This window comes from Carassius carassius, chromosome 41 (genome assembly GCF_963082965.1).
Source record: "Carassius carassius chromosome 41, fCarCar2.1, whole genome shotgun sequence".
NCBI lineage: Eukaryota > Metazoa > Chordata > Actinopteri > Cypriniformes > Cyprinidae > Carassius > Carassius carassius.
The window spans coordinates 16,977,967-17,001,014 of NC_081795.1; the positions used below are offsets into that span (position 1 = coordinate 16,977,967).

At 40.6% G+C, this 23,048-nt stretch overlaps 2 pseudogenes; one reads left to right on the forward strand and one right to left on the reverse strand.

Moving 5' to 3' along the window:
• Positions 1–4,487: 4,487 nt before the first annotated feature.
• The window catches only part of LOC132123111 (bifunctional polynucleotide phosphatase/kinase-like), a 30,290-nt pseudogene continuing 11,729 nt past the window's right edge, over positions 4,488–23,048 (forward strand).
• On the reverse strand, positions 17,701–21,175 carry LOC132122894 (TRPM8 channel-associated factor homolog; annotated as a pseudogene).

The window sequence follows — 23,048 nt, forward strand, 5'->3', positions numbered from 1 at the left end:
TTGGCAAACAGGAGGGAGGGATTTCTTTAACAATGATTCGGTGACAGAGACTGCTCGCTGAATCGGTTTCGTTGTATGGTGTCGAGTTGCCAACTATGCTCAATTCCAAATCAGTGTGAATGGCATAGGGCTCATTTTCTTTGCCTAAGATTACTTGTTTGGGTGCGAGAGCTCTAGGACATGTATAACCTATGAGGAGACTTACTTCACAACTGAGGAGTGGAGGGACATCGTCTACAATTGGTAGCAAGTGACTCCATTGTTTGGCTGTTTCACATGTAGGTATGTGTTCTCTGTTAGCAGGTATGTAATCCTTTGTGTATGCGGTGGGGAGCTTTATGACTGTGGCTGAGTTATAACCTCTCACTTAGAGATCAGACACCTTTCCACTGCTTACAACTGCATTTCTACCCATCATAGTAGTTAGTTTCAACTTTACTGGACAAACATCTGCCTGAAGCTCATGTGTGACATCCTGATCAATGAATACAGTGTCGCTCTGTGTGTCTAATAAGGCATAGACCAGTTTTTCCTTGAGTGGGTTAGTGGTAGTGGACAGCCACACTGGAACTATCATCGAGGTGCTGACTGACTGTTCAGATCTGGCAACATTGAGTGACATGGCTGTTGCTGTTTCAGGTGAGCTACCTTGAGCTGCATTGTTTGTGCTCACATGTGTTTCTCTTTGCAGACCATTCCTGTAGTTTTCATCGTGAAGACATGTCGGGTGTCGCTTTGCGCAAGTCTCACAAGTGAGGCGGCGTTTGCAGTCCTTAGCACTGTGTCCTGGTTTTAGACAGCCATAACAAAGTCTATTGTCTTTCACATGCTTCTTTCTGTATTCTAGAGACATTTTCAAGAGGTCAGGGCACTTGTGAAGTTGATGGGTGCCTTGGCACATTGTGCATGGAGAGCCATTGAGTGTTTTTGTTATTGTCCTTTTATCACTTTGTTCAGTGGTGTTTGTGTTATATACACTTGCCTTGTTTCTTTTGATTTCCTTTGTGTTCCTTCTGTCGCTGTTTGTTTCAGTGCAGCGAAGTGCCTGAATGGAGGTGACTGGGTTGCAGGGGACTTCAACTTCTAATGAGAGGAAGGAGGCAAAAGCAATAAAACTTGGAAACTCACCGCCCTCCATTAAAGTCTTCATTACCTGTCTGTTCCATCTCGCTTTTATCCAGTCATCAGCATCTCTAGACTGCACTTTAGGCCAATTTGATAGCCTTTCTCTAAATGCCTTCTGAATCACGAAAGGCTGGCCGTACCTTAGGATTAGTTTGTCCCAAGCGTCCTTGTATGCTTCCTCATCATTTTTAAAGAAAGTCCCTTCAAGGCATTTTCGAGCTGGGCCTGTTACGTATCTTTTCAAATAGTACAATTTGTCTGCTGCTGAGATGCCATTTTTTCAATCAGTGATATGAACGTGGACTTCCATTCAATGAAGCTTATAGGGTCGCCACTAAACACTGTTGGTTCTGGCGTGGGAAGTCTGTTCAGTTTAATGCTATCCTGCACTGCTTGAGCTAGTTGAGTGACACTAGGGGAAGCTGTTTGCACAGGAATGAAAGAGAGCGCTGGTGTGGGTGTGAAATATGGGCTCACCTGTTCACTTTTAATTGACTGTACATCATCCACCTGTGATAACTCTCTGTCATATGCTTCAAACCTGGCTCGAGCTGCTTTCACTGCCCTCTGTGCTTTCAAACGTTCCAACTCTGATGTTTGAGCTGCCATTTGTTTCTTGTGCTCCTCATCTAGAGCTTTTATTCTTTCCTGTTGACTTTGTTCCTCTAGTACGATCTCATATTCAGCTTCTTTTGCAGCTAGCTCTGCTGATGCGTCGGCCCGTTTTGTTGTGAGCTGTGAAGCTGAGGACCGTTGGCTGCGATTTGAAGCTGCGGTTGAGCCGTATATGGACTGGGCATACTCATGCTCTAAAAGTCCACGTAAACGAGTTCTTTCGCGCTCTGCATCAAAATCCTCATCAATACCACTTAATCTTTCCAGAATTATTGGTTATTGCAATAATGTATTGTTATTGCATCGCATGTTATTGTTATTGCATCGCATGCATCAATCTTTCTCTTTATGTCAGTTGATGATGCCATTTGGTTTCTTATTTCTGAATATAACTTCAATACATCATCTCTCCCTTTCTCTATTATGTCTGCGAGTTCTGACATCTCCTTGTCTGTGATATCTAACTTTAACCTTTCTCTTGTTTCGCGTACCTGTATTTTCCATTTTTCATAAAGAGTTGTTAGTCTTTTTTCCCTTTTACTCATTTCTTCCTTTTGGAATGTTATCATCCTTTCTGTTGGCACTTTAACTCTTTCAGAACATCTTGGAATCGAATTGAATCTTTCATGTTTTGTCTATCCTCACTTTCGTCTATAAGTGAGTCTTTTAAATCTTGAATTTCTTGTTGTAAATTTGTGATCTGTTCATTTATGTCCATTTGACTTACTGAAGCAGCCTGTGATTCTTCCATTTTGAACACCTTTCGTTGAACTGTTTTATTTTCTGACCAACTTCTGCCCTCTGCTGGACTTCGCGGAAATTGCCGATGGATCTTGTTGCCCCGTTGTGCAGCGTGTGGCGGCAGTCAAGCTTTTACTGTAGCATCCAATCAATATTGAGTAGGCCAGAACTGATGGTTAAGTGACTTTTATTGCCGTCCTTGCCATTAACCAACGTAAGAGTCAAGTAAAAACAAATAAACCATGCATTACCATCACATTTCGAACGTTACACAGCTCATTACATTAGTTTTAATCCGATAGCATTACCAAGTTATACATTTTATGATAAACATTTCAAATAGCTCAAATATATTTCTCTACAAACCTTGTTACCCAATTGACTGAAGCTAAACCTTGTAGTTTTAACTGTTTCTAACTGTGAACTTTTTCTGACTTTCCTTTCGTCTTTTCGCCGTTTGCCAGGTTCATTTCCGTCACCATACTTCCGGTTTCTTTGGTTATCAAAATAAAAGCCCGATATCGTAATAATAAAACCTTATAGCGTAGCTATAATCAAAATAATGCTTAACTACTCTGTTGGCTTTTACAGATTAACTGTAACCATGTGAAATTAAAGGCAACAACTGCATAGTTCTACAATCCAAACACCACAATCAACACACATTCCATAAGATGTTTCTTAATCAGCATTCAGTATTTTAGTTTTAAAATTTGGCTTAAAAACAAAAAACAAAAGGTCTTTACTAGTAGGGGTGCTCCGATCATGATCGGCCGATCGTTAATGCGCATCTCGTCAGTAAAGCCGGTTCTCTAATCAGCGGTAAATTCCCTCAGGTGCGTGATTTCACATAGAGCAGCTGTTACTACACAGAGCCGTTGTTAACTGAGAATATGCGCAAATAAACGCTGAAAATGAACGTGGATTTGTGCAGCTTGGAATTTACCGCTGATCAGAGAACCGGCTTTACTGACGCGATGCGCATAGCGATCGGCTGATCGTTATTGGAGCACCCCTATTTACCAGTAAAACTAAATAAGTATGCTATATAAATACATTATTCCAAAATGTTAAAATCAAAATGTTGGTGAGAATAAAACAAAGATGCAAAGTGTTTCATTCATGCAATTTAAAAAAAAAATAGGGTAATGATTCACATATTTATTTACTTAAGCCAATGAAAAATAAATAACTTTTGTCTCAAGTTAAAAAATATAGATGTGAATCATTACCCTACAATTTGTTTAATTTGATGAATGAAACACTTTTTTTCATTGTGCTACAGAAGGTGATTTTTAAATCAAATTAAGTCAATGTATTTTTAAGGTAAAATAAAAATAATCATCCTATACAGAACTGACGAGGAAGCTTGGTCACTACCACAAGACATCCCTCCACCAGATATGCTCCTGCTATCCAGGAGCATGAAAACCATCATAGTTGCTGAGCTCCCAGTGCCCTGGGAAGAGCCACGTCCTACCAACTGAAAAAAGCTAAATATCAGGACCTGGTCTACGAAGCTTTTATGAAGTGATGGCATGCAACCATCTACCCTATCTAAGTTTGCTGCTGTGGGTTCCCAGCAGAATAAGTGCGCTATTTCCTCCAGAGGGTGGGCCTGAAGTCTAAACAGCTGAAGAAAGCCACCAGGGATATAGCAGCAGCTGAGTCCAGCTCAAGATGGATGTGGCTAAAGAGAACCCACAGTTGGAACTCTTCTACAGGTAAAGGCTAGTCAGTCTTCACTGCCCCACTCAGGTGAGGTGTTCAGGTTAAGGGGCGAAACACTAGAGAGCCTGAGATCCCTGCTGACGATGCAGAAGGGTTCCAACAACGTAGATGCTCCAAGAAATAACATCTCGGAAGAAGATCTACATCACCATAGTTAGTATAGTTCCTACAGTTGCAGCTTGTGGCAAAGCATCTCTGATGTATATTTCACTCAGAACCTAAAAAATTAAAAGATTCATTAATTCACAAAGATTTACAGCCCTCAAAACGAGGGCATGGAGGTGATGATGATGTCCTCAGCTGAGGAAAAGCTTAAGCAGTTACAAACACTCACACAGAAAAAGAGTGATAAGATGCACTCACCGTTAGTCAAAACCACTGCTCCGTCTTCCACTTGCTCTCAGAGTCACTGGCAACAAATCAGCAGTCTTCTGCTGTTCACTGCGGCAGGGCTTCCAGATAGCTCCAAAGTAAGACATGGACTTTCTTATTGCATGTTTTTAGTGATTATTCAGGAAAACCATTATGCTTCTAAGATGTTTTGTGTTTCAATGTCTTATTCAGATCAATGGGTTTGACGTTGATGGCTGCATTATCACTACAGTCTGGGAAAGTATTTCCCACTAGTCCAGATGACTGGAAGTGAGTCTGGTTGAAGAACTTGTTATACAGTGCAGCTATTTGTTGTGTCTCATGTGATGTTTCACTTTTGCTTAGGATTCTCTTTCCAGAAATTCAGCCAAAACAAGCCAGTCTGTTGAAGTAATGATACAAGGTGCTGCTTATTCCACTATACCTTTGTTTTATGTTGAACTTAATTAGCAGCATCAATACATATTACTGTTTTTCGTTTTAAATGTTGGTAGTTTTTTTTTTTTTTGCTTTTGTAGCACAAGTCTTGGTCATATTTGTGTCTTTTTAGTTGGTGTTTTTCACTAATCAGATGGGTATTTCTTCAGGCAAACTCAAGACCGGAAGTGTTCAAGTCAAAAGTTGAGGATATTCTACAGACACTGCAGTTGCCCATCCAGGTAAATGACACATTGGCTTTTTTACATACAGTGCCATTTAGGCCAAGTTTGGGGTTAAAAAAATATATATATATTTTTAAAACTCTTTTGAAGGAAGTATTTTATGATGACCAAGGATGCATTTATTTTATATTTGAATGTAGTAAACGTTTTACAGACCTAAAACTTTAAAACAGCAATGCAATTGTGTGTAGACATAATTTCTCAAACATATATGAATATGTCTTTTTTTTTTCTAGGTGTTTGCTTCCACAGACCCTGGTATTTACAGAAAGCCTGTTATTGGGATGTGGGAACATCTATGTGAGAAGGTGAATCACTATTGTGCTAGGATTTGGCTATTAAAGGGATTGCATTGAGTCATATGATTTGTTTACATTATGTAGAAAAAACGTCCGGTTCTGTTAGAGTAGTGTCAGGATAGTCACTGGAGGCAGAGGTAAGTGAATTCAACAACATTTGTTTTTCACAAGATCAAGTGCACGGTGAGTAGAAGGTGATTTCAGGTGCGGATACTGTGCAGATCACTCAGTGAGGGGCTGAATGCAGGCGAGTATGTCCATAGAAGAGAGGTCAATGCCACACAATCACGGTTCACTAAGAAAGAGAGGCAACTGTCCAGCGAGCTTGACGGGAACACAGGAGATCATTGGGAAATCAGGTAACAGGGATGGCTCGGGAATCCTGGAGGCAGCAGAACAATGACACAAAGGTTAGTGTTTCAAAAGTACGTATACGTTACGTCTTGGAATCCACGGGATGCGAGGCAAGCAGGGGACGGAAACATGAGGTATATTCCTGTTGGTGGATTGACGGTGAACTGGGGCTGAGGTGAGTGTTTTATAGTGCCTTGATGAGATCGCTGATGATGACCAGGTGAGGGTGATTAATACTCAGGGGAGCATGATTGTTGTGGATTGCCTGGTCCCTGACAAGTAGCCTGTGTATATTAAGACACTGGAGTGTTTTTGCAGGTGAATGGTGGAGTGACTGTAGATGTGTCACAGTGTAATGACCCAGAACTTGACATGGGATCCATGTGCAGGCTTTATTCAGAAACTCGTAGTCGTACAGGCAATGGTCAGTAACAGCAGTTTCAACAATGCAGGAAGAGCAGAGACGTAGAGATGGAACAGACAGAATGTCAGGATCACAGGCAGAGAATCAATGTCCAATAAACAAGCAAGGGTCGGTAGGTAGGACGCAGAGGTACGTAATGGATAACAGGCAAGATCAGCAACAGGAAAACAAAACCGGGTAATAACGCTCAGAAATGACAGACACAGCAAATCAAGACTTCGCGTTGAACTGATGTGATAGTCCCGTTTATATTCACCAGCCCTGATGGATTGCACCTGTGACAGTGATCAGAGTCCAAGGACGGGGCTTATGGGTAATGTAGTGTAGTCAGTATAAATGAGTGGGTGGATGCGTGTGTGTCAATATTCAGGTGAGGGTGCCCTCTGCAGAGGGAATTCCCCAGCAGAGGGAATCACTGGGTTCGTCTCCGTGACAGAACCCATCCCTCCACCACCCCCCCCCCCCCCACGAGCGACTCCTGGCGCGAGGAGGCAAACGGCGTCGGGGTCTACCACAGGGTCGAGGGGCCGGTCTTTCGGGATGTAAATGTGTACCCGGGATGTGTACCCTAACCCATCGATGAGATTGGGATCTAGAATATCCTCAGAATTTACCCAAGAGCGTTCCTCTGGACCGTACCCCTCCCAGTCGACCAGATACTGCAGGATTCTTCCCCGACGTCTGGAATCGAGTAATTCCTGGACTTGGTAAGCCTCCTCTCCCTCAATGGTGATGGGTTGAGGGGCCTGTTCACGGGACCTCCCCTCCCCCTCGTCTCTGGGACCAGCAGCGGACTTGAGCAAGGACACATGAAAAGTAGGAGAAATACGGTATGTGTTAGGAAGTGCTAAACGGAAGGAAACTAGGGTTAATTGTCTGGTGATTGGGAATGGACCCATGTACCTTGGACTCAGTTTGCGGCATGGAAGTCGGAGACGGAGATCCCGTGTCGACAGCCACACCCATTGACCCGGCTGGTAGTTGGGACCTGGGCGCCTTCTGCGTTCCGTTTGCTCCTTTTGCCTTCGCACAGCATGTTGAAGGTGAACATAAGCCCGATTCCAAACCTCCTCACTGCGAGTCATCCAATCGTTCACGGCCGGAACGTCCGTTGGATCCCCTGACCATGGGAACATTGGCGGTTGGAACCCCAGGACACATTTAAAAGGAGTTAGACCAGTTGAGGGTTTGAGAAGGGAGTTCTGAGCATATTCTGCCCATAATAAGTATCGAGCGCAATCGTTCTGATTCTGATTACAGTAGGTTCTGAGGAAGCAGTTCAATTCTTGGTTAAGTCTCTCCACTTGTCCGTTGGCTTGGGGATGATAACCAGAGGTGAGGCTGACATTGACGTTCAGGGCTTTGAAGAAGGCTGACCATAATTGAGAGGTGAATTGAGGTCCTCGGTCTGACACGATGTCCTCGGGTAAGTCATATAAACTTGACTTGACTGATGACTTGATCACGAAGATGTTCAGGGACGAAGATTCTGTTGGCTGGACAGGCTACTGGGGTTTTGTTTTGCTCCCTGTACTGCTGAAGCAGGGTCATAATGTCCCATTGAATGGGGGCAACGACTACATGAAAAGGTAGAATGGGTTCTGGATCTATAGAGATATCTTCCTCCTCGAACTGACGTGAAAGGGCATCTGCCTTGGTGTTCTTGGAACCGGGTCGATAAGTCACCGAGAAGTCGAATCGGGTAAAGAACAAGGACCATCTAGCTTGGCGAGGGTTAAGGCGTTTGGCGGTGCATAAATATTCCAAGTTCTTATGGTCTGTCAGTACTGTAAACGGATGAGTGGATTCCTCTAGCCAGTGCCTCCACTCCTCGAAGGCTGCCTTCATGGCAAGGAGTTCCCGGTTCCCCTACAATGTAATTGCGCTCCACTGAGTTGAGCTTTCTTGAATAAAAGGCACAGGGATGAAGCTTAGCGGCTGGGTCTGGACGTTGGGACAGGATAGCTCCGATACCAGTGTTGGAAGCGTCAACCTCTACAACAAAAGGTAATGAGGGGTCAAGGTGGCAGAGGATGGGTGCGTTGCTGAATCGTTGTTTCAATGTTTGAAATGCTTCATGAGTGGGTTCGGACCATTGTAGTCGATGAGTTCCTCTTTTGACCATTGAAGTAAGTGGGGCGACAACAATACTGAAGTTTCTGATGAATCTTCTGTAGAAGTTAGCGAATCCTAGAAATCGTTGTAATTCTTTGAGGGTTATGGGTTCAGGCCAGTTAAGAACGGCGTTGACCTTCCTCTCGTCCATGGCCACCCCTCCGGGACTGATTATGTACCCCAAAAATGTGGTGGAGGTCGTGTGGAACTCGCATTTCTCAGCCTTGGCGTATAATTGGTACTTGATGAGACGTTGAAGAACTGATCTGACGTGTTGTACATGTTCTAGAAGTGTGTTGGAGTAGATCAGAATATCATCAATATAAACAATCACAGATTTGTTCAGCATGTCCCTGAAGACCTTGTTTATAAATGACTGGAACACAGATGGACTATTGACCAGTCCGTACGGCATAACGAGATATTCGTAGTGCCCAGTGGTTGTGGAGAAGGCCGTCTTCCATTCATCTCCTTCTCTAATGCGAATGAGATTGTATGCACACCTCAAATCCAGCTTGGTGTAGTACTGGGCAGTGCGAAGCTGTTCAAAAGCTGAAGGAACCAACGGGAGTCGATATCTGAACTTAACAGTTATCTCGTTTAATCCACGATAGTCAATGCAAGGGCGGAGACCACCATCCTTCTTCTTCACAAAAAAGAACCCAGATGAAGCAGGGGATGTAGACGGTCTAATGAAACCCTTCTGGAGTTCTTCATTGATGTAATCCTTCATGGCTTCGGATTCAGGTTGAGACAATGGGAAGATGCAGCCCTTTGGAGGAGAATGCCCTGGCAGAAGATCCATGGCACAGTCATATTTACGGTGGGGAGGTAAGGTGTTGGCCTGTTCCTTACTGAATGCCTCTGTAAGATCAGCATACTCCTCTGGAAGGTCAGAAATGGATTCTCGTGCTGGAGAGAGTGACACGGAACAGACAGGAATGGGATTGACCAGAGAAAGACAGTTCTGTTGACAACGATTGCTCCATTTCACAATTTGGCCCTCTCTCCAGGAAATTTGTGGATCATGCAGACGTAACCAGGGTAAACCCAGAATCACGGGAGTGTGAGATGTGGGGAGAATTTAGAATTGACCTGGGTCGTCGGGCACATTGCAGATTGTCAATGGAAATGGTGAGCTCAATGAAGCTATTAAGATCTCTGCCCTCGTCTCTGCAGGCCAGCTCAGTTTGAAGATCATAATTCAGACCCTTGCGAAAGAGTACCTTTAACGTGTCATTCACCCAGTTGGTCTGTGCTGCCAGCATACGAAATTGTAGAGCATAATCACCCGCCGTCATTCTGCCTTGAGATAATTCCAGTAAACGATCTCCTGCTCCTTTTCCCTCATTAGGATGATCGAATACGGTTCTGAACTGTTGTAGGAAATCATGAAAGGAAGAAAATGCAGATCCATCGGAGCGTCATACAGCAGTAATCCATTCCAGTGCTTTCTCAGTCAGAAGAGAACAAACAAAAGCGATCTTCCCAGTATCAGTAGTATACAGCGTGGGCTGCTGTTCAACAACCAAAGAGCATTGTAGTAGAAACCCCTTACATTTGCTGGCGTCACCGTTGAATTTCTCCGGGAAAGCGAGACGGGGATTAACATGCGACGGCGGGTAATGGCGGACCCAGTGGGCGTTGGTGTGGCAGTGGGAGCTGTGTGAAGGCTTTGAACTGCTTTGACGAGTTCCTCTGTGATAGACGTCAGTCAATTCAGCTGAAATTGGTTGGCAGCGATCTAACTTGCTTGGGCCGCCATGGTAGTATGAAGACTTTCATAAGCTGCTGGATCTTATGTCGGCAAAGTCTTCTGTAATGACCCAGAACTTGACATGGGATCCATGTGGAGGCTTTATTCAGAAACTCATAGTCGTACAGGCAATGGTCAGTAACAGCAGTTTCAACAATGCAGGAAGAGCAGAGACGTAGAGATGGAACAGACAGAATGTCAGGATCACAGGCAGAGAATCAATGTCCAATAAACAAGCAAGGGTAGGTAGGTAGGACGCAGAGGTACGTAATGGATAACAGGCAAGATCAGCAACAGGAAAACAAAACCGGGTAATAACGCTCAGAAATGACAGACACAGCAAATCAAGACTTCGCGTTGAACTGATGTGATAGTCCCGTTTATATTCACCAGTCCTGATGGATTGGACCTGTGACGGTGATCAGAGTCCAAGGACGGGGCTTATGGGTAATGTAGTGTAGTCAGTATAAATGAGTGGGTGGATGCGTGTGTCAATATTCAGGTGAGGGTGCCACGGGGTTCGTCTCCACACAGAGCTTCCGTGAGCTCAGTCAAATTCTTTCAAGGCATAGTGTATGTGATTAGCATTCTTGAGACATGATTGTTTTGATACTGAAAAGTATTATTTTGGCAGTGTTTTATTTATCTTTTTAAAGATTCATGATCTGTTGAGTAGTTCTAAATCTTCAAGCTAAATATAAAGGAATTAAATGATTATTTATAAATAATAATATAACAGAAGAATATTATTGATCTGTTGACATCAAAAGATAAACTTAAAATATATGTTCTATATCACATGAAATAATAAAAAATATACACATCAAACACTTTATTTTGATAACAATTGTACTATTTGTTTACACCAGGAACTGGGCACCAGGAAAAAAGAAGAAAGATTTCTCCTGCAGTGATGGACTGGTAATGAAATTAACTTCAGTCTTCATTACACATTATACAGAATGACTTTCTGTGAGTTAAGAGTTACTTGTTTTATATTAATTTGTATTTGTGTGAATAAAGTGCAATAGCTTTACTCTGTTTTGTCCACAAGGAGCGCGATATATATATAATACTTTTACAGTTTTTCTCAGTCGCTTTGGTACAGTTCTCGAATCATCCTTGAGATTTGCAAAACAGTAAGTGCATTTCTCAAAACAACTCGTACAAAGAGCAAAACACAATGGATTACCTGCAAAAGCCAATCTCTTGCTCAAAATCCTTAGTTCATCTCTCAAAAATAAATATCTGTGTCAATGAACATGTCAGTGCCGCAGTATAAATGGCTGCCCACTGTTCCGGGTGTGTGTTAACGGTGTGTGTGTGTGTTCATTGCTGTGTGTGTGCACTTTGGATGGGTTAAAATGCAGAGCACGAATTCTGAGTATGGGTCACCATAATTGGCTGTACAGTATGTCATGTCACTTTTATAATATGACCAAAAATATATTTTTCAAAGAAATGCTGTTCTTTTGAACTACCTGTTCCACAAAGAATGCAAAAAAAAATGTCATGGTCTCCACAAAAATATTAACCAGTGCAACCGTTTTCAATATTAATTTATTTATAAGGTGTTTCTTGAGCAGGAGATCAGCATATTAGAACGATTTCTGATGGATCACTGAAAACTGTAGTAATGATGCTGAAATTCAGCTTTGCTGTCACTGGAATAAATTACAGTTTAATATATATTTAAAAAGAAAAAAAACAACAATATGAACTCTAGGACATACTTGGCTCCTGGCAGCAGTGTGTTTCAGCCTGTGAACGCGCTCTAAAGGAAGGCTGACTGACCCAGAGTCTAGGAAAAGGTGCCTATCTTTATTTCCAAAACAAATGCTTATTTCAAATCTGCAATGGCAGCATTAATGATTTTTTCCACAGATATATAGATGTCAGTCAAAGCGCTGGAGTTCCCTGCAGGTGTTTCAACTTCACAGCAAGTCTGGAACAAGCAAAGCATAACAACAGGGTATTTGGGTTTGTACTGCAGTTATTTTACAGTATGCTATATGTAAATGAAATATGAAACCCATGATATCATGATGAAAGCTTTTAGTTCCTGTTAAACATCCATTTGGTTTCTCACCGCAATAAAACCATAAATTGACTATGAATAAAAAAAAAAAAAAAACATTTCTATTTTCTGTTTCTGCTATTGTATTTGAACTGATAACTTCGTTTTCATAAATGATGGATATTTATGTAGAAAGCAATATTTTTATATGATCTTTTTTTAGCTATTTTATTTGTGTTTTAATGTAAATTTGGCTGAAAACTGACAAAAGACTGTTGGAAACTAGTGAATATATATATATATATATATATATATATATATATATATATATATATATATATATATATAAGACAATAATATATAATACATTTTACCCTGAAACACTCACTGGAGTCAAAAAAGGCCTCTCGTTCCAATATTGTTCAAATGAAAGGGCTTGTGTTTGTTAATTACTCTTAGTTATGTTATTGTAATGCTGATGCCTCTGGATTAAACCTTAATGGTGACGTTTTGCTAGTTGGTGAATCCCTCATGGTCTGAAGAAATGGAAGATGGTTATAAGCTGTTGCAGCAGAACCCAGATATCTATTTAGGAGAAAAACAGGCTCTGAAAGAAGACTACACATACTCAGGATTTGACCGGGGACACTTGAACCCCAATGGACATCATGCAGGTAAAATTAAGCATTTTATTATGCCTTCGGTCCTGTTGAACTTTTTAGTGACTGAGGTCTTAGTTTCAGAAAGATCAGATAACATTCCACATTATTACTTTTGTTGCCAGAGTTTAAAGTTGTGGACACTTAGTGATAATAAACATTGAAAATTAATTTCCTCAAGAGTGAAATTATTTCTAATGTTTACTTTCTTTTCATAACTGCTTCCTAGTAGAATGTGGTAATTGAACACACCTTAGATGAGATGGTTGACTTCTTTCAGCAATTCTCTGATGCACCGGTGAATGAACTGTTTAGCGGCCAATGCAAAGGTTAGGCCAACACATTCACTTCAACTGGTAACACTTTATATTAACTTTCATAATATGTAATGCTAAAAAGATCATTTAATGTAAGTTAAAATGCTTACAAATGTTATTTAACTTTCAGTTCATATAAATGGGGTGAATTCAGGACATTTGGGACACACTTTGCCATTGAGATGACTGCTTTTAGGTGATTAATGATTAATAAACTTTTATAAACATTTACAAAATATGAATAGTTAACACTTTAGATTGAGTACTGCAAGAATATGAACAAATGAGTAATAAATATGATGTGTAAATAGGGTGAATTTAGGACATCTGGGAAGCTTTTTGCCATCGAGATGACTCCTTATAAATGTACTAAAGATTAGAAAACTTTTACAAAAGATGAATAGTTTCCACTTTAGATTGGGAACTGAAAAACATACAAGAACAAATAATTAATAATGATTTGTTTAGATGTGAAAACAGTAGAAGTCTACACAACAAACGAAGACCAAATATATTACCTTTATATGTTTTGATTATGAGTTAACGAAAAATGTTAACATGAATAGTTCAGTGAACAGTAAAGAGCTTAAAATGACCGATTAAGCAAATGTTTTTACTACATTTGTGCCAGCATTCAAAAGTAGGCTACATTAACAAATAAGCTTGTAATAATTGTTTAATTTCTTTTGAAATTACATGTAGATTTTAAATCATTTATTAATTATTTGTTCATGTTTTTGCAATAGCCAATCTAAAGTGGCAACTATTCATCATCTGTAAATTGTTTATAAATGATTACTAATCATGCAGTACTTTTATGGCACTGGACTTTTTGCTGCTGTAACAACATCTGTGTAAATGTTATTTTTAGTTAAGTTTGTGTAAATGATTCTTAACTAACCCTTAAACCTATACATACCACACAACCCTAACCTTGTATCACACCACGATAACAGCAAAAGTGTTGCAGATTAATAAAAGCTTTTAATTATTGTATTACATTTGTCAAAAAAGTGTAGATCATAACATTTTTAATTTACATTAATTATCTGTTGATCATTAGGTAATGTTTAATAAGTTTAGTAAACGTTAACAAGCACATTATCTCATGTTGCTAGCTAAGTGAATACATGTTAACTAATGATACATAAAAATAATATAATGTTTGTTAATGCTTTCTTAATGTGAGTTTTTATGAAGTGTTACCCTTGAATTTAATAAATTTGTTGAGCATCAGCAACAGGTCTTAATTCCACATTTCCAAAGCACATCAACATTATGCACCATCCAGAGTCTTAGAAAATAATATGATATATATGATTTATTCTCTTGGATAAGAAAAGGAGATACACCAATATAAAACACCATGCCACACAGTTAAATTGACTTTTTGAAGTGCACTTCATACAGTAATATAAGTAGTTTTTAGTATTTATGTATAGTATGTGCTGTGATTTAAACATGCATTTTCTGGTTGTGCTTAACTTGTGTTTTAAGTCTTAATCTGAATGTTTCAAATTTAAAGGGTTTGTTCACCGAAAAAATGAAAATTATGTCATTAATGACTCACCCTAATTTCATTCCAAACCCGTAAGACCTCCTCTTCGGAACACAGTTTAAGATATTTTAGATTTAGTCCGAGAGCTTTCTGTCACTCCATGTGACATCAGAGGGTCAGTTAGAATTTTTTGAAGCATCAAAAATACATTTTGGTCCAAAAATAGCAAAAACGACACTTTATTCAGCATTATTTTCTTCTCCGTGTCCATCCTACGTATCATTCGATGTAACTGGATCTTTTTGAACCAATTCACCAAATCGAACTGAATCATTTGAAACGGTTCGCATCTCCAATAAGCATTAATCCACAAATGACTTAAGCTGTCAACTTTTTTAATGTGGCTGACACTCCCTCTGAGTTAAAATAAACCAATATCCTGGGGTAATTCATTTACTCAAACAGTACACTGACTGAACTGATGTGAAGAGAGAACTGAAGATGAACACCGAGCCGAGCCAAATAACGAACGAAAGACTGACTCATTCTCGAGTCGAGAGAAAGCTCCCGGACTAAATCTAAAATATCTTAAACTTTGTTCCAAAGATAAACGGAGGTCTCACGGGTTTGGAACTACATGAGGGTGAGTTATTAATGACATAATTTTAATATTTGTGTGAGCTAACCCTTTAAAGACGTAACACACATTGCAAGTTGGGTGCAAAACCTGTTTTTATTGCCTCGACTCTTATATTAGTATACATAAGTAGGAGAAAACAAATACATTTTCCAAAAAAAAAAAAAAAAAAAAAACACTTTTGACCCCTTAACCAACCCTTAAACTTACCCATACCACACAACCCTAACCTTACCCCATCACACCACGATAACAGCAAAAGTGTTGTACATTAACAAAAGCTTTTAATTATTGTATTACATCTGTTAAAACCATTTTTAATTTCAAGACGTGCATGATCATAAAAAATTTTATTTACATGAATTAAACTGTTGATCATTATGTAATGTTTAATAAGTTTAGTAAACATTAACACGCACATTATCTCATGTTTCTAGCTATGTGAATATATATTAAATAATGATACATAAAAAATGATAAAATGTTTGTTAATGATTTATTAATGAAAGTTATTATGAAGTGTTTCCCTTGAATTTATAAAAAAATGTGTTGAGCATCAGCAACATGTCTTTGTGACGAGTGGGGCGGGGCCGAGGGACATGGGAGCGAGGCCGGGGGAGTGATTGGAGATGAACTACACCTGTTCGTCCCACCGGTCTCGAGGCCCATGGAGGAGATGGAAGGATATAAAACTGGAGCGACGACAGTGAAGGACGAGAGAGGACCAGGCCTGGGCTTTTAGTTGTGTTTTGGTTTTTATTTTATGCGCACCAGTCGTCCGTGAGGGGCTGGTGCGCTGTGTTGTGTTTATTTCGTTATTAAAATGTTTTTGATTGTCCGCCGGTTCCCGCCTCCTTCTTCCGGATGAATATGAAGGTTTTATCGTTACAGTGGTGCCGAAGCCCGGGAGAAGGAGGGACGCGCTGCTGAAGATCCCTCGCCGCTGTGGTGAATCCGCGGTGCCATCGAGCTGGCGAGGAGTGTGCCGCCATGGACGCTCGAGGCGGTGGACTGGAGCGAGTTGCCGGGGACGGGCGAGCTCGCTACCGGCCGCCCACGATGTGGAGAGACGGCTGCCGTCCGTGAGGGAGCGGAGGAGTCGGCGCCGTTCGCCAGGTGGCCGGAGCCTGCTGCCTCCGCCGGAACGGGGAGGAGCAGGGAACGGGGGACTCCTGCCGGCTGCCCAAAACCGGAGGAGCCGTCGCCGTCCACCGGGCGGCGGAGGAGTGTCGTGCCGTCCGCCGAGGGCCGTCCAGTGCCACCGCCAGGCACCGCGGAGGAGATCACCCAGCTGGTGGAGGGCCGAGCAGCGGTGCGTCTAGGAACCGGAATTTTTTTTTTTTTTTTCCTCTCTCCCCTCTCTCGTCTCTGTCGCTCCTCCTTCCATCTCCTTTTCTCTCGCCTCGCCTGTCCTACCCCCAGGTTCCCGCAGGTCCCCGTGAGCGGCCCCCCCGGAGGGAGGGGGGGGGGGGGAGTAGAGCGCAGTCTCGGGAGTACCCCCCGGCCTGCGAGGGGCGATGGGGGTATGTGACGAGTGGGGCGGGGCCGAGGGACATGGGAGCGAGGCCGGGGGAGTGATTGGAGATGAACTACACCTGTTCGTCCCACCGGTCTCGAGGCCCATGGAGGAGATGGAAGGATATAAAACTGGAGCGACGACAGTGAAGGACGAGAGAGGACCAGGCCTGGGCTTTTAGTTGTGTTTTGGTTTTTATTTTCTGTTTTGTGTTTATTTTGTTATTAAAATGTTTTTGATTGTCCGCCGGTTCCCGCCTCCTTCTTCCGGATGAATATGAAGGTTGATATCGTTACAGTCTTATTTTACAGGTCCGTATTTTCAAAGTACATCAACATTATGCACCTTTGTGGTAGAGCATTGCATTAGCAAGTGCAAGGTTTGGGGTTCGAATCCCAGGGAACACATGCTAGGAGAAATTGTTAGACTGAATGCAATGTAAGTCGTAAGTGTGATTTATTCTCTTGGATAAGAAAAGTAGATACACCAACACCATAAAACCATAAAACACCATGCCATACAGTTAAACTGACTTTTTGAAGTGCACTTCATACAGTAATACATGTAGTGTTTAGTATTTATGTAGAGTATATGCTGTGATTTAAACATGCATTTTCTGGTTGTGCTTCACCTTAGTCCACTTAGACTATACCCAACAATAACAAATCCTTTAAGTCGGACAGCTGCTACACAAACACTATAAAATGATCTATGCAGCACAAGCGCTTTAAATCTGAATATTTAAAAATTTAAGCCACATTCTATGCATTACATTGCTAAGAATCAATTGCTCAACTACTTAAGCAAAATGAGAACAAAAGAAATTTCAAATGACATAAGCATATATAATCTTACTCATTAGTAACATGAAAACATTTTAACAGGTGAGATGTTATTATGCATACTGGACCATAGGATGGTCACTCCACTCAGGGAGATGAGAGATTTTCTCTTGTGTGCTGGTCTGGATGGGCCAACCCCACGCTTTGAAGAAGGGGCAAAGATTCAGGTTGACTACTTTGGAGAAGGTCTCAGCATATAGATTCATCTTGCCTGCATTATCGCTTGGCACTCCATTCATATCATGGTAGGCAGTAAAAACTTTCTTGAAAGCATCCCAGCCAAATTTTTCCTGAAGCTGAAAAACATTAGATGTGATGATGGAAGATGAGATAAAAAAAATGTATATATATATATATATATATATATATATATATATATATATATATAATTATTATCCCCAAGGCTTACAAATAATGCATTTAATTGATTAAACTATCCATTAAATTATATGCAGTCTGTTCGCACCTGCATGTAAGTCTCAAGTGCCGTCCACATACTCCAGCTGTTTAAATCCTTACCGCCACTGCAATACATTGTGGTACGAGCCTGGCGGTTTTCTAGAGTCATGGCTGGATGAGCATTAGACCTATTCAAAGCCAGCACTTCCTCGTGTACGTACACTGACCATAGGTTACAAGTGCACTCAGTGGTGTGTGGAGGGAACTCCCAAACTCCACACTGCTGGTTATGACCCAGCTCGTGAATGGGTCCCCACAATCCACTTTTATAAGCTTCCTGTACATTTACTAGTTCTGGGGCAGAGGTAGAGTGCATCATGATGGGATATCCAGCATGCATGAAACCTGCAAGGGGAAAAGGGGAACAGTGTTATCACCAGCACAGTGTGAGTGTAATTAATATTAATAGCATGATTCTGTTGTAATTGTGATGGTTCTTTATATCTACTAACAAAGATACTGTGAGTGTTTAATAGTACCACCAACCGTTTGAGATCTGAACATCTGCAACAAACCGCTCCTTACGGGGAAACTTGCCAGGCTTTGCTGCCAGGTCAGCAATGCTTCTCATTATGGTATCCCAAAGTTTAGCCACTTTATCAGGGCAGTCCAGATTCCTTATATATTCTGATTCTAAAGTTATGATGATGTTCTCAAATTCAAGCTCCGCCCAGGGGGCAGGTGCCTGACGGATCCTGTTCACCCAGTCAGCTACACTGGTCTCTCCTGAGGGACAAAACATGTTAGCACTGCAACGTTTTACCATACACATTAAATGTGAAACCTCACTGTGATGCTCATACAGAATTCTTACCAGACTTAAAATATGGAGCCTGTACTGAGACATGCACAACAATTTCCACCCCATCCACTTTGCTTTGAGGAGGTGCTATTAGGTAGATGAGCCCTCCCCATAGATTGCAGACTTGGACCATCTTTGTGTCCAAAGAACATCTAATCTATCAATGTTATCCGTTTGGCAACCAAGCTGCACCTGCATAGTGTTACGCCCTCATGTTAATAACATGGTCTCCAAGGCTATGAACAACAAGGCTGTGTCTATCATGAGAAGTATAGTTCATGCAGCAACTATTCCTTGATTGGATACATGTATAGACTTTATTCATCACCTGCCAATTTTTCCCAACAATCTCTGGAGGTACTGCTATGCAAGTCTTCATACCAGGAGAAAGATATAAGCCTGTGCTTATCCATTCTTCATGAGCTGAAACAAACAAATGCATTTTTATTGTATTTAAGTTTTTTAAAACTTAAACAAGAAATAACATTTGGCGGGAAAACCTTTATACCTGCAGTGTTGGCACTGATCCGAATTCTTGCATTAGACACAGTTGGCAAGTTAGGTCTGTCCTTAATGATGTATGGAATAAGGGCATCAGGATCGGGAGACACTTTGTATACCTCAGTCCCAACGTGGAGCATCAGGCGGTCTTTTTCACTCTGAACAGGGCAGTTACTACACACTTGTGGAACACCTACCTTCTTCACTATGTCACTAAGAAGTGCTACCATTGAAGTATAGGCAGCACTGTCATGAGATCTCATGCGAAGGTAACTGGCACAGTCATTGCCCAGATGTTTCAAACAGCTCTGTTCATGATTCGTCAGTTCATGCCCCCGTCTTACATGCTCAGCAAAGCGATGTAGCATGCTACGAAAGTGGTACACCTCTTTACACCTATTCTCTATTTCTGGGGCTTTATATAACCCCCCGCCCAAAGTACTGTCCAAGAGACAAAGACCCATCTTATTAAGAATGCGATTTCCTGCATAATCGGTCATCACATTGCAGCCACAGTTGGTCTGAGCCCAATACCAGGCATGACCCCCAATCATAAGACCTCCGCCTTCAGCAACAAAATCTTGGATCTCTGCACACTGGGCATCACTGTATGAAGTGCAAACATAGACGCTTAGATCTTCTCTGAAACCAGTCAACTGACAATCTAAACCAGATTTGCTCAGTACTGTATGGGCTGCCTGCAGACTGGGTAGGATGCCAATAACACCCTTGCGACCCTCGTCAAGCCACTTGATAGCATTGATCAGGAAAGAGGACAAAGAGTCCCGGCCCATGTAGCCTTCATGTGAAACCAGAATTACTCGACCTTGCCCATAATAGGCACCAGCAATTAATGTTTTTCCATCTGGAGTGACTGCAATGGGAAATGCTAATGGTCCGTGCACCAACACCTCAGATGCTTGAGCCCCACCTTGGACGTCGAACTCAGACACACCTTCTAGCAGGATCTTTAGGTCATCTTTAAAGTCCTTGCGCATACTGAAAAGTAAAAATTTAAAACAGTTGTTGAAATGTATGTTTCTTAAAGAATGGGTAAAAATTAAGAATGTCTTCTGAACTTACGATACAGCAATCCAATTAGAAGGGATGTTTCTTGGAACAGGACAGATGCCAACTTCTCCACAGTGTTCAGAGAAGTAAATTCCTGCAACACTGCAAACCTTGTTTCCTGGGAAGTTCTTTATAGTGTTTTCTTGCAGGTGGGTTGCAGCCCAATGCCAGGCCTGACCAGCAATGATCAAGCCACCCCCAGCTTTGATGAAAGCAATCAGATCCTTTGCACAGCTCTCAACACTGTATGCATCTGTGATATATATAGCTAATCCATTCCGAAAGTCACCTAGCTCTGTCTTGATAGGGGAATTGTTCAAGTTTTCAGCTACTGAACGTAATTTCTTCTGAATCCCTACAATGCCAGCATCACCAGTACCTGGCATTAACCACATTATGGCATTCTTTATCAGGGCAGGGAAGCGTGTTAGGTATCCCTCATGTCCCAACACCACCACACGTCCCTGACCATAATGAGATGCAGCCATCAGGACCTGACCTCTTGGATTTATGACAAGTGGAAAGGCACTTTCACCTATTAGTACAAGATCACTGGGCACTGCGTTCCCTTGGAAATCAAGCTCCTGCAGTCCATTCATGATAGTACAGTAGTCCTGTTTACGTGCCATGGTTGATTATTAAGTCTAGAGTGTATGAAGTAAAATTATAAATTTATTTAGATTATATGGTTTTCAGTCCTACACAAAAAAAGAAAATGAAAGAAAAATAAATAAATTAATTTTTCATTAATTATACCATTTAACACGGTATACAAAAGCCTGAAACAATTCACATCTCAATTTCAACTTCATATCCTTTGCAAATTATGACTACGTGTGTAACAAAAAATAGGGTTGTACTGTACATGTTTCGGAATTTTTATGAGTTTGAGATTTCCTCGTCTGAATTTTTTTTCCCAGTCCGCCCCTATTTAAAATTGATGACAAAGACATTCCGTTTCATTTACTACACATAGGCCTACTGAAGCTCGCAGTGTTTTCAGCCCTTTGCCGCCTTAATATATGAGTACATGAACACATAAACATAATCTCTAGAACTGCTCTGAGTCACTTCATGAGCATTTTACTTGTTTTGAGAAAACTATCTTCATATCATATACAAAGAGACACCAATGTTTCAAATCTACACCAATGTTTCAGGAGTTTAGTACACAGAATAGGACCCATGCTTTTAAGACAACCGTATTTAAGTTTATGTATATGCTTTTATTTATTATTATTTTTTAATTAACATTTTTTTCCCAAAACATTGTTAGATGCAGTGTTTCATGTAGTTATGCAGTTAACAATTTCTTATGATTTTAAACCTGTGTTGAACTTCAGATCAATCTCAATGTAAAAGGCAGTACTAAAGTCTGATTTTGTGGTGATGTGTTCAGATTTGATAATCTTAATTCAAGTGATGGAGGATTTTGAAAGTCTGACAGAGAAGAGCACCTGCATGATGTAAATGTTTGAAAATGATTAACAGTTGAAAATAAACATTAATTAGAAATTTTGAAAAAAGTAATCAAAAAGTAATCAAAAGTAATTAGTTACATTACTTTAATAAAGTTAAAAAAGTTACACTACTATTACATTTTAAATAGGGTAACTTGTAATCTGTAACATATTACATTTCCAAAGTAACCTTCCCACCACTGAGTATGGCTCACCTAGAAGGAGCACACCCAACGAGCATGACCATAAATACACCTTTTTCATTTTGTTTGCTCATCCAAAAACCACAGTTGACCCCTCCCTCTACAGCATTCAAAATGTTTTAATTAAATTATTCTAATTAAATTAAATTAACTAAATTAAATTATATAGTTCTCTTTGCAGTACAGACTGCTTGATGTACATGCTTGATTATGTGTGAATATCCAGTTATAGTTATCATAAAAAAATGGTTTCACATTTTACAAAATACATTTTAAAATTTTTAATGCATAGTTCTGTACAGTTATTTGAAACTCTGAAATAAAATATATTTTTAAATTAACATTATTATTTGACTTTCAATGATTTCTCTCATGAATCATAATGGCGTTACTTACTCTTGCTGGGAGCCTATCAGACTCCCGTCAAGGCACCAGACTTGAAGGCTCCACAGCTCTGGGCAGGGATGCCAAATTTCTGATGCCTTTCACCCGTTAAAGGTCCCTCCTCAACGGGATGGGCCACGGGGCCATCGTTATGAGCTGCATCAGCTCTGGAATAGGGCTGGGATAAACAATTATTTTTTAAACGATTAATCTAGCGATTATTTTTTCGATGCATCGATTAATCTAACGATTAATTTTTCAGACCGATTTGATTTCGATTAACTCCCCATTAATTGACTACTAACAATTTATACATGTTGATTTACATATCTGAATGAAAAAAACATCAATTCCTTAACATTGCAATATATGTTTATTGCTCTTAAAATTACAAAATAAAAGACTGACTAAGAATGCATTACTTTGCACTTGTATAGAGATAGCATTCAATAAAACCTTGAAACCTTGAAAACACATAGCTTACTGAA